We start from the raw sequence: 16,260 nt of genomic DNA, 5'->3' as shown, positions 1-16,260 counted from the left end.
TTGTTGCATAAATTTCACATTGCAGTTGAACTGTTGCTAGATATATGGTGAATATTATAATATTTAGACCCGTGTTTACTGTTACTGTGTTTGTGGATATCTGCTCAAACGTAGATATGTATATGGTAGGCCTAACCATAATGTTTTATATTTGAGCGCGATCGCGTTTGAATGTATCATATTTTTTATCGCGATCGCGTTTGAATGCATCATATTTTGGAAAAGCAAAACGCTCCAAACGGCTTCATGTTTTACTATTATCTCATTTCATATCATCATAACGAATGGAAACATTTGAAGTAACATGATAATCAATATATTTTTCTCTAGCTTAGTTGTTACTGAAATCTTTTTGAAAATGTATATAGGCTGCTATATTGTTATTATTTTATGCAGCACTGCGCATAGTCTATACCTACAAGGCACAACAAACCTGTGTTCATTATATAATATATTGTTGGAAACATTTGTGTGAGTGTGTGTGTGTATTCTGTGAATTTTAAAAAGCAATTTTAACCAGAAAAATCTCAAATGTATTCCCAAAATCGTGCAGGCCTTTCTCTTGATATCAGTATGTTCACTTTTTTTTTCTTTTTTTTTTTTCAGGGCCCAGATGCCACTGAGTCCTGCTGACTTCAACATTCACAGTACATGTCTCTGTACATGAACATGGTAAAGTGAAAATCAAACACCTTGGAAATGAAAGGTATGTACAATGTTTTTAGGAATGGCACAAAGGTCTCTTTCTTTGGATCATTGTTATCAATAAGTGTTTTTTTTTTTTTTGTGTGTATCTTTGGATTATGTTGTAAATAAATCCAAACAATTTTAAAAGCCATTCTTTTTTTAATCTCCTCATTCTTTGTGCAAGGTTGGTCAGAATGATGGGCCCTGATAAGCTCCTAATAGGGCCATTAGGGAGTGTCTTTGTCTTTCTCAGGTGTAAAAAGCCTTACATATTAATGAGATGATCCGCCCCTTCGCATATTGCTTTTTCACACAAAACACGTCGTAAAAATTTTAAATCAATATATTGTCTTCTCTGAATGAGCAGTCAGGGTGATTTTCACATAGTTTTAGAGCAAATATTCTAGGCTACATCATACAATTTTCAAAAGTCTTGTGAAGAAATAATAAGTATGGGTTTCATGACCTTATTTCAGTGAGAATTTTTTTTTGTATTTTCACAAACCACGCATAAATGTCATTATCTCAAAACTACAAACTTTTACACACATGCTGTTGATATATTATTGTAGCAGAGTTTGTGCTGAATACAGTGTAATTAGACTTTAGCCATGAAAATGTCACAAGTAACAGAAATAAGCACAAATGTCAGAGCATGTCAGAACACCTCCAGGGCCCAGAAAACAGCTCAGACCCCAGAGGGTTAAACACGATCACGCAGGCTAGAGCTCCGTCTACGCGACGTCTCTATTCCTCGAAATGATCAGTGTTCTCCAGCTGGTGCACAGCTCGTGGCGTGTCGCCCCCAGACGGGTGACGGAGGTTCTCTCCTTCCTACAAGAGCTGTTGGACAAGGGCAGGACCCATTCCACGCTCAAAGTTTATGTGGCGGCCATAGCAGTGTTCTCAAAAACAACGCTTGGTCAGTCAATAGGAAGGAACGATTTAGTCATCCGCTTCCTTAGAGGAGCTAAGAGACTGAATCCTCCCAGACCTCCCTCAGTCCCTGTATGGAACCTTTCTATGGTGCTGGAAGCCATGAAAGGTGACCCATTCGAGCCTTTACAGACGATTGATCTTAAACACCTGTCTTTCAAGACAGTGTTTCTTCTGGCTCTCGCTTCAGTGAAGCGCATAGGGGACTTACACGCGCTTTCAGTAAGCGCAACATGCATGGAGTTTGGGCCTAATGACTCAAGAGTTATACTCAAACCTAAGCACGGTTATGTTCCAAAATCCCTCAACACACCGTTTAGGGCACAGGTCATTTCCCTGTCAGCCCTACCGGTCTCTGACGAGGTAGCTTCCTTTGTCCAGTCAGGGCATTAAGAGCTTATGTGTCTCGCTCATCTGTCTTCAGACAGACGGAGCAGCTCTTTGTTTCGTTCAGCGGACTTTCCAAGGGACTAGCCACGTCGAAACAGAGCCTATCCAGATGGATAGTTGACGCCATTGTGCTGGCGTACACTTCCAAGGGTATGCAGTGCCCGTTGGGTGTCAGAGCGCACTCCACGAGAAGCATGGCTTCATCGTGGGCCTGGTCAAGTGGTAGCCTAGAAATCTAGACGCACCCTAGCGGCAGCAAAATGTATTTTGCAGCCAGGGCAGTCTAGCAACTCTCCATTGACTTTCGATCTGCAAAAACCGAAATTGGGTCAGGCCAATCACGTCGTGTATAGAGTAGGCGGGGCGGGCTTAACATAATGACGACAGAGTTGCGACGGTTACCTGCCACTTGAAAACAAAGAATGGCGGCTGCTGCCTGCGAACAGTCTTTCGAATCGGCTTTGGCCGCGACACTGGAGGACTTGGAGTTAAGTTTTTCTTTGAGAAAAGAGCATAGAACAGCACTTAAGTCATTCTTAATAAAAGGAAGATGTGTTCGTAGTTTTGCCGGCCAGATATGGCAAACGTTGAATCTATCAACTAGCTCCGCTGTTGGGAAAACGCTCTGGTTGGGTGAAGCGCTGTCCTATTGCGTGCAGAGGGAATTTGAAGACAGCCGTTTATCCCGCCCCTCGGATTGAGCCGTGTCTATGGTGAGTTGCCAGACCCAACATCTTGATGTAGGTCTGGCTTGCCAGGCTAGTCAAGTTGGATTGCCTTGCAAGATATATGTATGGCGGCAGGCTGGGCCTCCCCGTCTACATTTATAAGGTTTTATAACCTAGAGGTTCGCGCCTTACAGGCCAGGCTGTTGTCGGTCTAAATATACCAGTACTGTCTGTTCTGATGCTATCGGTTCAGAATACTGTGTCTGCTGAGCACTGCTCGATGTGCACTGCTCGCTGATCGACCATAAAATGCTTATGGGCAAATGAGTAAGACCCGCAATTTTCCATCAGTTCAGGCCGTACTCCGCCCTGTCTGTATGATGTAATTTGCGTCTGAGGGACGCTGCTATATGTGGAAGAGCGCGGCTCCACCCCTCCCTCTTCCCGTACTCCCTGTGAGTTCCCCTGGTGATTGTGCACTATATGAACCCTGGACTTTCGCCCTTGGGTCTTTGGTGTCAGATCCCAGCACGCACGGCGTCTTACATTGGGTCCCCTAGCGTAAGATACTTACGCAGTACGAGAGACCTCTCGTAAGAGAATGTACTCGGTTACTGACGTAACCTCGGTTCTCTCTAGAAGAGGGAACGAGTACTGCGTATCTTGCCGTGCATGCACAAGCTCTGGTTTGCTTCGGCGATGAAAAATCAGATATCAGCTGCCTGCGAGCCGGATTTATAGGCCTAAGCCACGCCCGTTTCGGCGGGACGTGACGCAGCGGGTGCGAAGCACCCTCATTGGGTCTGACGTCATGCTAGGCCTCGCTCGATAAGCTGCTGCAGTTGCCGCAGAACAGCCAATAGGCACGCGAGCCGTCTTGCCTATGTCTGTATGCTGCCGCAACGCGTTTTACATTAATATAAAATTAAGGATAATTTTCTTGGCTTCAATATCTCACGGAAAAGGGATTTTCCCCTAGCGTAAGATACTTACGCAGTACGAGAGACCTCTTCTAGAGAGAACCGAGGTTACGTTAGTAACCGAGTACGTTTTTTTCTTTTCTTTTAAAGATGGCAACGTTTGAGTTAAATCAATTTATAGATCAACCTAGTGTTGAAGTATTAGAGACATCCCAGCTAGCAGGGAACGTTCTCAAAACGTTGGCTAACATTCCCTACAAGTTTGGTTAATGTTTTAAAGAAAACGTGTGAATGTAATGTTTTGAGGATGTTTTCTCATTCCAAATAATGTTTCTATAAGGTTAAATGTAAACTAAGATATAACGTTTTAACTGTAACATTTTGAGGATGGTTTATATCCTACACAGCAAAAACTCCAGTGTTAAATATTTGATTCCACACTCAAAGGGTTAAAGTGTTAAAATATGAGTGTTAAATGAACACTGAAGAGTGTTAAAATGAATAAGATAATTAAGTGATTAATTGAGTGATGATTGACCATTATTGAAGACACCTGATGTTAACAAGTAGAATCACCAAAGAAGAAAATCTAATTCTAAGTTACCATTATGGTGATTAGTGTTTGTTTTAGTTGGGCTATTGACCCTTAATCTACTAACTTTAGATTTTGTCTGGCTGTTGTAACTAAATTATAACTGACAGATGAACAAATATAAAAGGTGATCAGGTGGTGTTGGTTATGTTTTGACAATCATCATTTGACCTGAAACACTGAACTCACTTACACTTAGTCATTTAGCAGGTGCTTTTATCCAAAGTGACTTACAACAGAGGACTAAAGTTTAGAGAGTTAGGTTTGGCTTGTTGATTGCAGCAGCCTGGTGGTTTTATAGCATACGATTTGTAGCATTTTCTATAGAATCCAAAATATTTCTTAAAAGTTCTGTTCAAAAGATTTTAATTAGACACAAGATTCAGCCTGTGAATCTCAACAATTGTGACAATAATAAAGCATGGTGCAGTGCATTCTGGGTGCCACCAATCAAAACTCATTCATGGCTCCCATCATGCATTGCAGTATGAATAAATTATGATCTGAAATGTCTTAGTAATTTCCTTTTCCTAATTAAATATTTCATTTGTCACCATTGTTGAGATTCATACACTCAATCTTGATGTCTGTTTGTGCCTAAACAATTAGTTTTTCTTGTATCAACAACTTTTAATAAATCCTTTGGAATAAATAGAAAATTCTGGATCGTATGTTGTAGAATCACTTGATGATGTAAACAACAATATAAATCTTAGTCAGAGATTAGGCTCTAAATGAGTTCAGTGATTCAGGTCTAATGATGATTATATCAAAACATAACCAACAACGTCTGATCATCTTTTCTCTTTGTTCATCTGGGAGTTATAACTCAGTTACATCAGCCAAACAAAATTTAAAGTAAAAAATGTAAGGGTCAAGAGCCCAACTGAATCATACACGGATCACCATAATGGTGAGTTAAAATAGTGATTTTCTCCTTCAGTGATTCTGCTTGTTAACATCAGGTGTCTTCAATAATGGTCAATCATCGCTCAATTAATTACTTAATTATCTCAATAACTTTTTATCACTGGAGTTTTTGCTGTGTATATTTTAGGAGAACATTCTGGGAACCAAAATAAAACTACCCGCTGAAAACATTATAAGAACTTCATGGTAATGTTCTCAGAACGTTTTTAGAACAAAACATTTCTAGCTGGGATGTCAGAAAAATGATTGGTTTCTTATTGCTCAACATTATGAGATTACTATCTCTAGAACACTGCGTAAAAAAGAGTTAAAAGCTTGTTTAGTGGCTAGTTTGATTAATAAGGGGGTATTTCCTTCTATGGAGACTGTTCCTGCTGCAGCAGCGGAGTTGGCGGCACCGGCTGCAGGAAGTCCTCCCTTAAGTGTGTCGATTGGTGATCCAGTGACTCCATTGATTGGGGTTGTTGCGGAGGTAGGTCCGTCTTTTTCAATGCCTAAATTTGAACCTCTTTCACTTTCTACAGAGGCATCACTGGTATTTCGTCCAGATTCACGTTTAAAGTTACGGTTACAATTGGAGACTCAGGATAGAGCTCTGGCGAGACAAGATTATTTGAAGCGTCAGATCGAAATGTATTGAATTGATGCAGATACAAAAGTGTGATTGCGGGAGTTGGAGTTGCAGGCTGCTCCAGAGGTACCAAAAAAATCTACTTTTAAAACATATAGTTTAAAGGGTAATTCTGAGACACCGGCTGGTCCATCAAATTCGAGTATTAATTCTGTCTCGGCTGGTACTGCATCTGAGTCTGTAGTAGCGCTGTTTTCGACACATTTTGATGTGGCTAAAAACATCTCTATCGTTTCACCCTTCCGTGAGAAGGAATTTGAAGTGTATTTTCAAGCTTTTGAACGAGTTACTGTTGCTTTAAGATGGCCAAACAAGGTTTGGGCACTAATGTTACAATGTAAACTATCGGGTAAGGCGGAAGAGGTGTGTGCATCTCTCTTGTTAGAGGAAAGTGTGCAGTATGATGGCGTGAAAACTGGCGTGAAATTCTACGGGCATATGAATTGGTGCCTGAGCATTATCGACAGCGATTTCGTACCACGAAAAAGGCTACGTCTCAAACTTATGTCGAGTTTGTTCACGAAAAGGGCATTTTATGTGATCGGTGGATCAAAGCGTGCAAGGTAACTGACTATAATTCTTTGCAAGAACTTTTGCTGATTGAAGAATTTAAAAACTGTGTTTCAGAACGTACTGCATTGTACTTAAACGAACAAAAAGTCAGCACGGTACAACAGGCTGCTGTGTTAGCTGACAAGTACGCATTAATGCATAAAACTGTGTTTTTTTAAGCATCCGTCTGATTCTGGGTGTCCCTCACCAAAAGAAAATGAAAATCTTTCTGATTCAAAAAATAAATGGGTTCCTACCAGTCCTAAGTCTAATAGAGAATGCGGTTATTGTCACAAAATGGGACATATGATGGCTGAGTGTCGTACTTTCAAACAAGAGCGACAAGAGTCCTCATCTTTTCAGCCTCGAGGTTCTGTTTTAGTGAAAACTATGTCTCCGTCGGTCTCAGTTTCTCCTACGACACCTGATAGCCGTTTTCAGCCTTTAATGTTCGATGGATTTGTGTCGTTAACTGATAAGGTCGAAAGTCGAAAACCTGTAAGAATCCTCCGTGATACAGGAGGGTCTCAGTCCTTTATATTATCAGATATTTTGGATTTTTGTGCTGACTCTGCAAGTAATACCAGCGCGATTGTGCAGGGTATTGAAATGGGTTTTGTGCCCGTTCCTCTTCATCGCGTATACGTCTCTTGTGATTTGGCATCTGGGTGTTTTGAGGTTGCAGTTCGTCCCTCTTTACCTGTGAAAGGTGTTGATTTTATCATGGGAAATGACATAGCTGGAGGTAAGGTAATGCCGGTAGTGCAAGTGATTGATGTTCCGTGCAATGATTCACAGGCTGATGTACTTGCTAAAAAGTTGCCAGATGTGTTTAGTGCTGTTGCGACGCGAGCACAAGCGAAGCATGACATTCAAGAAAGTAATACTCTCTGTGATTCTGTCTTTTCAAAGATTTTGAAAAATGATATTCTTTCTGAATCTTCAGACGCGTCTAAAATGACTGAGTTCATCCTTTTGCTTTGATCTTGCTGCTGATTTGCCCGTCTCGCGTGAAACTCTGATTGAAGCTCAGAGAAATGATTCATCATTAAACAAATGTCGTGCGAGTGCTGAAAACGATACAACGTCACTGCGTAATCAACAGTTTTACTGGAACGATACTGTGCTAATGCGTAAGTGGAGTAGATTGCTAAATCCTGAGCAGCGGGAAATGGTGCATCAAATTGTGGTACCTTTGAAATTTCGACCACATGTTTTAAGTCTGGCCCATGACCATCCTTGGTCTGGACACCTTGGGATAACTAAGACCTATAACCGGGTGCTCCAACATTTTTTCTGGCCAGGGTTGAAATGTCGCGAAGTACTGTAAAACATGCCATATTTGTCAGGTCAGTGGAAAACCTAATCAGGCGGTACCGCTTGCTCCTCTCTGTCCTATTCCTGCAGTCGGCGAACCATTCGAGCGTGTTCTCGTTGATTGTGTGGGCCCACTTCCTTGTGCTAAGTCTGGTTGTCAATATTTATTGACAATCATGTGCGTAGCTACACGTTTTCCAGAAGCCATTCTGTTACGGAACATAGCGGCTAAGACGGTAACTAAAGCTTTAACGAAATTTTTTACAACTTTCGGGTTGCCGAAAACTGTCCAAACCGATCAGGGTTCAAATTTCGTGTCTCGCGTTTTTCGTAACTCGTTAAAGGCTCTTGGGGTGTCTCAAGTCGTGTCAAGTGCCTATCACCCTGAGTCGCAAGGGGCTTTGGAGCGGTGGCATCAAACATTAAAATCTGCACTGCGCAAGTATTGTATAGAGACTGGGAATGAGTGGGACGATGGAGTTCCATTAGTCTTATTTGCAGTGCGTGAGGTGCAACAGGACTCGCTTGGGTTTAGTCCGTCAGAGCTCGTTTTCGGGCATAATGTCCGTGGACCTTTAAAAATGTTGAAGGAGGAATTTCTCTGTACAGGTTCGTCCGCGAAGACTAATGTCCTTAATTTTGTCTCATGTACTCGTGAGCGCTTTGCGTAATGCTTGTACTGTGGCGAAGAAAGCACTGTCTCTTTCACAAAAGAAAATGAAGAAACGCTTTGATAGAAAGGCAGTTGAGCGTAATTTTCTGCCAGGAGAGAAAGTTTTAGTGCTCTTTCCCATTCCTGGGTCCACTCTCTCTGCGCGTTATTCCGGTCCTTATGTGATCAAAAGTTGAGTGAAACTGATTACATCTTATACACTCCAGAACGGAGGCGAAAAACACGCTTAAGTCACGTGAATATGTTGAAAACATATTTATGTCGTGTTGAACCAAAAGAGAACACCGTTGAGGGTTTGGTATGTGAACCGGTGACTGAGTTAACCACTGAACGTGTTTCATTGCTAACTTATACCTTACCTACCGACACTGAGGACGATGGGTTGAATGTATCTATGGAAGTTTTAAAAGGAGGATGTTTTGAAAACTCAGAAGTTTTATCTTTGCTTCCCTCTCAGCTATCCTATTTATCGATCGAACAACGAGGAGACGTAATGAAGCTGATAGACAGTTTTCCGAGTTTATTCAATGACGTTCCTCCCGGTTCTAATATCAGCCAGCATGACATTGAGGTCGGCAGTGCATTACCACGTAAGCAACATGCTTATCGTTGCCCAATAAGTAAAAGAGAAGCAATGAAACATGAAGTGAAATATTTATTGCAGAATGGTTTCGCTGTTTCGAGCCATAGTCCATGGAGCTCGCCGTGCGTTCTGGTACCAAAGGCTGATGGGTCTTTTCGCTTTTGTACCGACTTTAGAAAGGTCAATTCTGTCACTGCTTTTCCGTTACCGCGTATTGATGATTGTATTGACAATCTTGGGGGCACAAAATATATCACTAAGTTAGACCTGCTGAAAGGCTATTGGCAGGTGCCTCTAACTGAGCGCATTTCTGAGGTCTCCGCACTCGTAACCCCTGACGCTTTCCTGCAATATACGCGAATGGCATTCGGCCTGCGAAACGCACCGGCAACGATTCAACATTTAATGTCAACAGTTTTAGGCGAGGTTCCTAATTGCAATATTTATTTGGATGATGTAGTCATGTATTCGTCTACACGGGCTGAACACATATTGACCTTATATGACGTGTTTCACCGTTTAGCAGCTGCTTCCTTAACGTTAAACCTCAAGACATGTGAATTTGTTAAGGCTTCTGTCACATATTTGGGGAAGCAGGTGGGAAATGGTCAGGTACGGCCATTGGACGGAAAAGTGGCCGCTGTCCTCAGCTATCCAGTACTTACTACGAGGAGAGAACTGCGTAGATTCCTGGGGATGGTTGGATACTACCGGTGTTTTTGCAAAAATTTCTCGAGTGTTGTTGCCCCCTTAACTCAACTGTGTAGTCCTAAAGTTTGTTTCAGTTGGACTAATGAGTGCCAGCAGGCATTTCTCTCTGCGAAATCTCTTCTTTGCAGTGCACCTGTGCTGTCTGCCCCAGATGTGACTCATCTGTTCCAGCTTGAGGTGGACGCTAGTGCGGTTGGAGTGGGAGCTGTCCTGCTACAGGAGGGTGCTGATGGAATAGGCCACCCAGTGTCGTAATTTTCAGCTAAGTTTAACTGTCATCAGTTGAATTACTCAACAATTGAAAAGGAAACTTTAGCTATGTTGTTTGCGTTGCAACATTTTGACGTTTATGTGGGGTCTAGCTCTTGTCCAGTCGTTGTTTATACGGATAACAATCTGCTGGTTTTCCTGAGTAAAATGTATAACCATAATCAACGACTGATGCGTTGGGCTTTAATGGTTCAGCCGTATAATTTAGAGATCCATCACAAAAGAAGATCTGACAACGTGGTGGCAGATGCTTTGTCTCGCGGATTGGTTTAGGTTTCTGTATGGTTTCATTAAGAATCAGTTTTCTTTTCCCTTTTAAGGAAGGAAAGAGAAAAAAAGTCTGATTCTTCCTTTAGGGGGAGAAGTGTTACGGCCTAAGCCTTATGAATGTTGTATTTGTATTTTGTGTGTATCTGTTAGTGCTCTGATCAGTCTCTTTTCTCTTCTGAGTGTTAGGCTCCGCCCCTGCACACCTGTGTCCCGTTGCTCTAATGGCTCCTGCTAGAGTATATAAGAGAAGTGTGAAACAGAATGAGTCACGCAGCAGTGAATCCTGTGTGCGTCATGATGCCCAGCCAGCCGTTGAAGACAAGCTGTGTTCTATTTGATGTTCTTTTGTTTTGATCTATTTGTTAGTCTCTGTTAAGTATATGTTGACTTTAGTATAGTTCAAGAGTTATTTTTACATGTGGAGAGTGGGGAATGAGAGATGTGAGTTTGTGCAATCATTTATAAGTCTTATAATAAATGTTTAAATTGCTCTTTGCCTCGCGTCTCCTTTTATGTTGCTGACCCCTTTCTCAACGAGCATCTTAAAAACAGGGGTTCATAACAAAAGACTATGGTGTTTATATGTTGTACCTAAACAATCAAACAATGGCATATTGACTTAGCCTACCTAAGCACATATGTAACTTTTTACACAGTCACAAACATAAAATATAAATTATCCTACATACAAAAAAAAAAAAAAAAAAAAAAAACACTTAACCTGAATAAGCCTAAAGTACTCAGTGTTCACATTGCTGTAAAGATTTCAGCCATTGTTTCAGCTTTGTAGAGAAAACTGAGTTCTGATTGCAACTTTAAATCTACAGGCATGGTGTATCCTGTCTTCAAAAGGGGCTTGACTTGTCAAACAGTGTTGGATTTTTTTCTGGATTAACTTCTCTGCAATGTCCGCGAGAATTTAAATTAGAATGGATTCTGATTGGCTGTCAGTGTTTTATCGTTCAACAGCTGAAAATAAATAAATCGTCCCGAAAGTGATCCCAACGATATCATTTCTCTATAGGCATATCCTTATCGTTATAGCTGTGGTGTGAACTCTGCTATTCTTTAACATTGAGAATGAATTTTAGAACTACTGTAAAAAAGAATACATTGATTTTATTGATATCTAATCAATAAAATTGAGGCAACAGATTACAAGCAATATTATTAATTAAATTTAACAAATTAGAATTGAGTAATAATTAATCAAATTAATTCCTTAAAAGGTAACCATTTAAAATGAGTAAAATTTACAAAATATATTTTATTGCCAACATTGAAAACACCTGGTGTTAACAAGCAGAATCACTAAAGGAGAAAACCATAATTAAGGGCGTTAACAGTGTTTGTTTTAGTTGGGCTCTTGACCCTTAATTATTAACTTTAAGTTTTGTTTGGCTGCTGTACATGAGTTATAACAGCCAGATGAACAAAGAGAAAAGGTGATTTGATGGTGTTGGTTGTGTTTTAACATAATCATTATTTCACAATCATTTGATCTGAATCACTGAACTCATATAGAGTCAAATTTAGTTAGATTAACTTTATTAATTATAGCAGCACTGGCCTTGTATGGCATAATATTTATAACTTTTACAATGTAATCCAAATAATTTCTAAAAAGTTTCTCTTATACAAAAAAGAGACACACAGACATCAATAATCAGCCTGTGAATCTCAACAATGGTGACATTTATAAAGCATGTTGCAGTGCATTCTGGGTGCCACCAATCAAAACTCATTCATGGCTCCCATCATAAATTTCTGCATGAATAAATAATGAGCTTATGTTCAGAGTTGATCTGTTTGTCACCATTACTGAGATTCATACGCAAAATCTTGATGTGTGTGTGTGCCTAAAAAAAGTGTATATATACATTTTTTTATTTTTTTTTTATTGATTTGATCATTTGGATTTCTTTGAAAAGGCAAAAAATATTATGCTGCTATAATTAATAAAGTTAATCTAACTCATAAATTGGACTCTATATGAGTTCAGTGATTCAGGTCAACTGATTGTGAAATAATGATTATGTTAAATCACAACCAACACCATCAGATCACCTTTTCTCTTTGTTCATCTGGCTGTTATAACTCATGTACAGCAGCCGAACAAAACTTAAAGTTAATAATTTAAGGTTCAAGAGCCCAACTAAAACAAACACTGATCACCATAATGGTGACTTTAATTATGGTTTTCTCCTTCACTGATTCTGCTTGTTAACACCAGGTGTCTTCAATGTTGGCAATAACAGATATTTTGTATATTTTACTCATTTTAAATGGTTAACTTTTAAGGAATTCATTTGATTAATTATTACTCAATTCTAATTTGTTAAATTTAATTAATAATATTGCTTGTAATCTGTTGCCTCAATTTTATTGATTAGATATCAATAAAATCAATGTATTATTTTTTACAGTGTATAGCCTTTATCGTTATCGTCCTTGGTGTACGGGCCTTTAGACATTTTCTTAATAGGGGCATTAAACTTAAACTTAGAGTCTAAAATGACAACTAAATATTTAAATGTAATCACTTCCTTGATTTCCAGCTGTGATCAATGAATGTCCATGGTTACTGATGAGTGGCGGAAAATTAGAACAAAGGAAACATGTGACGGAAGACAAACTAAAAGTCCATGAAAGTGAAACTAACTGAACATAAACGTGACAGTAACATATTTGCATAATGCCTGCCTGCTGACTACTTTGGCTGGCCTTCAAACCAAAGTAGATATGTTGAGGAAATGCTGGGTTTTTTTTCACTGTGAAGGAAAAACATAATTGCATAGACTTCCAACGGCAGAGGAATTGAAGAATCAGTGGTTACAATTATTTTACAACCTTTTGCACTGCAGTTCGATGCAGGTCAGCGTGTTATATAGATGCCGTGATGTAGAGAAATGACAGATATAACATCACATCTGAAATTTAAGAGAGGTATAAAATTAAATTACCACTGTGAAAGTCATGCTTGTGAAGGTAGTTTCGGTCAATCAGCTTGTTCTTCTTTACTGTCATTATTGGACTCAAACTGATACGGCAAAACTGATGTCGTAGTCAGCGTAGTTCAGAGGTGGAAAGTCCAGGGGTCAGAAAGTAAAAGTCCTGCCATATGTTTATTCCACTCATAAACTCAGTCAGCTGATTTCACTAATTAGTTCTCTCTCCTGCTGAATTAGCAAATCCAGGTGATTGGAACAAAATACTGAGGAGGACTTTTACTTTCTGAACCTGGACTTTACACCTCTGGCGTAGTTACAGTATTGTTTACAGCAAAGCCTCCGGAGCTGATTCTCAACAGTTAAAGGTAGACTCATCAGAAAGGACTGGGACCGCCTGACCAAGTCGACTGAACACCTGTGGGCGTGACAACGATGCGATGATGCGAAATGAGGCGTAGTTGTCTTGCGCTGGAGGCGGTCATGTGCAAACGACTGGTACGTCACTTCTTACCATGGGTCCCCAACAAGCTGTAATTAGAGCTTGATTAAATAAATGCTTTGTTTATAATGGGGAGAGGACGTCTTAAGCTATGAAACTTGGAGGAAATTTTAATGGTACAAAGACCTCTTATATACCAAAAGATCAAGGCAAATTTGGTTTCTCATGTCATGACCCCTTTAAAGGGACACCAGGCAAGTCTGAGTGTTTTTTCTCTACGAAGCTCCCCCTAGCGTCTGGTAGTAAATGCTTTCAAACACACTGTCGTAAAAACGAACTGTTGTCCCTCCCCCCTCGCCACGAGCAACCCAGTCAACCCAGCTGAGCAGAGGAACCGGCTATTTCAAAACCAGTTATGTCTACCGAGGCAAGTAAAGCAATATTTTCTTCACAACTGATGGCGAGTTTTTAAAAAAAAAATTATTGTGTTATCATGCATACATGTATTTTTACCAGGAACGAACGATATGAACGAGGCTAACTACTGCTTTCGTGTTTTGTTTTTTTGGGAGAGTGGACATGAGCATAAAAATATATATATATATATATCGGAGGATAATATTTGTCTAAAGTTATATTAGCAAGGCCTAAAAGTTAATCTGGTATAATGACGGTTTACCTTTGCTTGTCTAAGAAAACATCAGAACGTTTATTCTAGCTCGATCATGATATGTGCAACATGTTTATTGCCTATTATCCGACGCGTTGACTTAGTGACATAAAATAAAAGTGTAGGCAAGCGCAAAAGCAAGAATGCGAGGTCTGCATCTGACTTGGACCCTTCTCTGTCTTTCAGCTCTCGCCATTCTGAAAAAGCTTGACCAATATTGATACGTGTGCGAGCCCTCGCTCGGTCTGAAGCTCTTTTCCTTTTTTTTTATTCTTCTGTCAAGGGTTTTCGCTGCTTCTTCCCCGGCTCTGCCATTATCAACAATCTCTAGCCGAATTTCTTTAGCCTGCCTCTGTGCTGGGGATGCTTGCCGTAAACTGATCCTGCTTCTCACGATGTTTGAGACTTTGTGAGACTTTGCGAGACTGAAGGACGCGGGTAGGATACACCGAACTTGCAAGCGGGATATTCTTCCTACAGGCAGTATTTGCGGGTGAGAGAATCTTCATTCGCCCTGTAATGAGTCATTTAACCATATACCGACTTACGAAGATGATTTATTAACATGAAAAAGTTGCCTGGTGTCCCTTTAAGAGATATTATTTTCAGTGGACTCAACTGTAGAAAGATCACAGTACTATCAGTATAAATTAGTATAATAACTGTTTGAAACAATCGGTTTCCCAAATGCTATGAGTTACCTTCCAATGTATTTTTACAGTAACATAGTGTTAAAAAGGAGAGCTGTAAATTAACGGTAAAGGGTTGTAAATAACAGTACATTGCTGGCAACCACTTCTGCCAGTAGATAACCGTTATTTTACAGAGCAATTTTTAGAACACTTGTTCGTAATATTATATAACAATTCTTCAGTCATTCATTACTAAGTCACAACTGCATTCCTGAGTGCTCCTTTGATTATCTGTTCCATGGTTTTGGCCCTGTTGAGTGCTTTTTCCTATAATCTTGAATAACCCCTGAGTTCCCTGTTGTTTGAGGTGGCTCTAAGGAAACGCTGTACCACAATGGAAAATGGTCAAAAAAGTAGTTTTCTATAAAATTATGATTTTCTTTGCTATTTAAATGCATATTTCTATTGGAAATTGATAGATTTATATACTTGGAACTCAAACCAAACCATGCAAACCAAAAATAAGTAGATACCTATTATTTAATCCCTACCATTCCCTATCATTTGGCTATCTCATCCACACTCTCATCACATGGAAGAGCTAGCTCTGCACCAGTGGCGGAGCCAGAGGGGGGTCCAAATAAAATTTGGGGGTCAAAATTTTATTTGCTACTGGCAGTTGCTGATGCTGATTTAAAAAAAATATATAATTACGTTCGCCGGCAGCGCGGCGCGCGCGCAGTTTTCAAACGGATGAGCAGAGGACGAGAGATAGTTGCAAGATACCCAGTGGCGGAACTAGAGTTTTATACATGGGGTGGCCAGGGGGTGGCCACTACTACTTGCGGGGGTACACAGTACACACACACACACACACACACACACACACACACACACACACACACACACACACACACACACACACACACACACACAGTGGAAAAGCTTATGGAAGGAATTGGGTCACTCTGTTTGTGTCTATAAGTGTTGAACATCCAAAATATTTGCAGAAAACAAAGCTGAAGCACCAAGGAGATAAGATACCGTAGCATGTGTCTGTTATGAACTGCTGCATTTATTTACAATTTTTTTTTTTTTTTTTTTTTAGATATAGCAGGCATCAAGCAGACATGTACTTGAAAAATGTAAACAATTTTATTGCCCATCAATATAAAATCTTATCCTAGGAAGATTTAATACAACATAATTCTTTCATTATAATAATTTATAATTATTCTTTCTAATTATAATTATTTAATTTATAAAAAAAAATTGTGTTCATTTTTGGGTGAACTATCCTTTTAATCTGGCAAAATCTTCTCAACTTAAATTCCTGAATTTGGTATGTGATTGACTGCCTGTGTCTGGTAGATGCTCTGAGCTGTTGCTGGTAAGGAAAAACAAGTCCCGAAGAATCCCATTAGGGGAACGTTTAGAA

The 16,260-nt window shown here is 39.9% G+C and overlaps 1 protein-coding gene across 1 annotated transcript in view; it reads right to left on the bottom strand.

Moving 5' to 3' along the window:
• Positions 1 to 16,260, bottom strand: part of LOC311283377 (complement C3-like) — a 345,048-nt gene that overhangs the window by 250,612 nt on the left and 78,176 nt on the right. The gene's annotated exons all lie outside the window — the stretch shown is intronic.

This window comes from Rutilus rutilus (genome assembly GCF_951802725.1).
Source record: "Rutilus rutilus genome assembly, chromosome: 2".
Taxonomy (NCBI): Eukaryota; Metazoa; Chordata; class Actinopteri; order Cypriniformes; family Leuciscidae; genus Rutilus; species Rutilus rutilus.
Note: the sequence above shows the minus strand (reverse complement) of the source record. Positions and strands in the feature narration are given on the sequence as shown.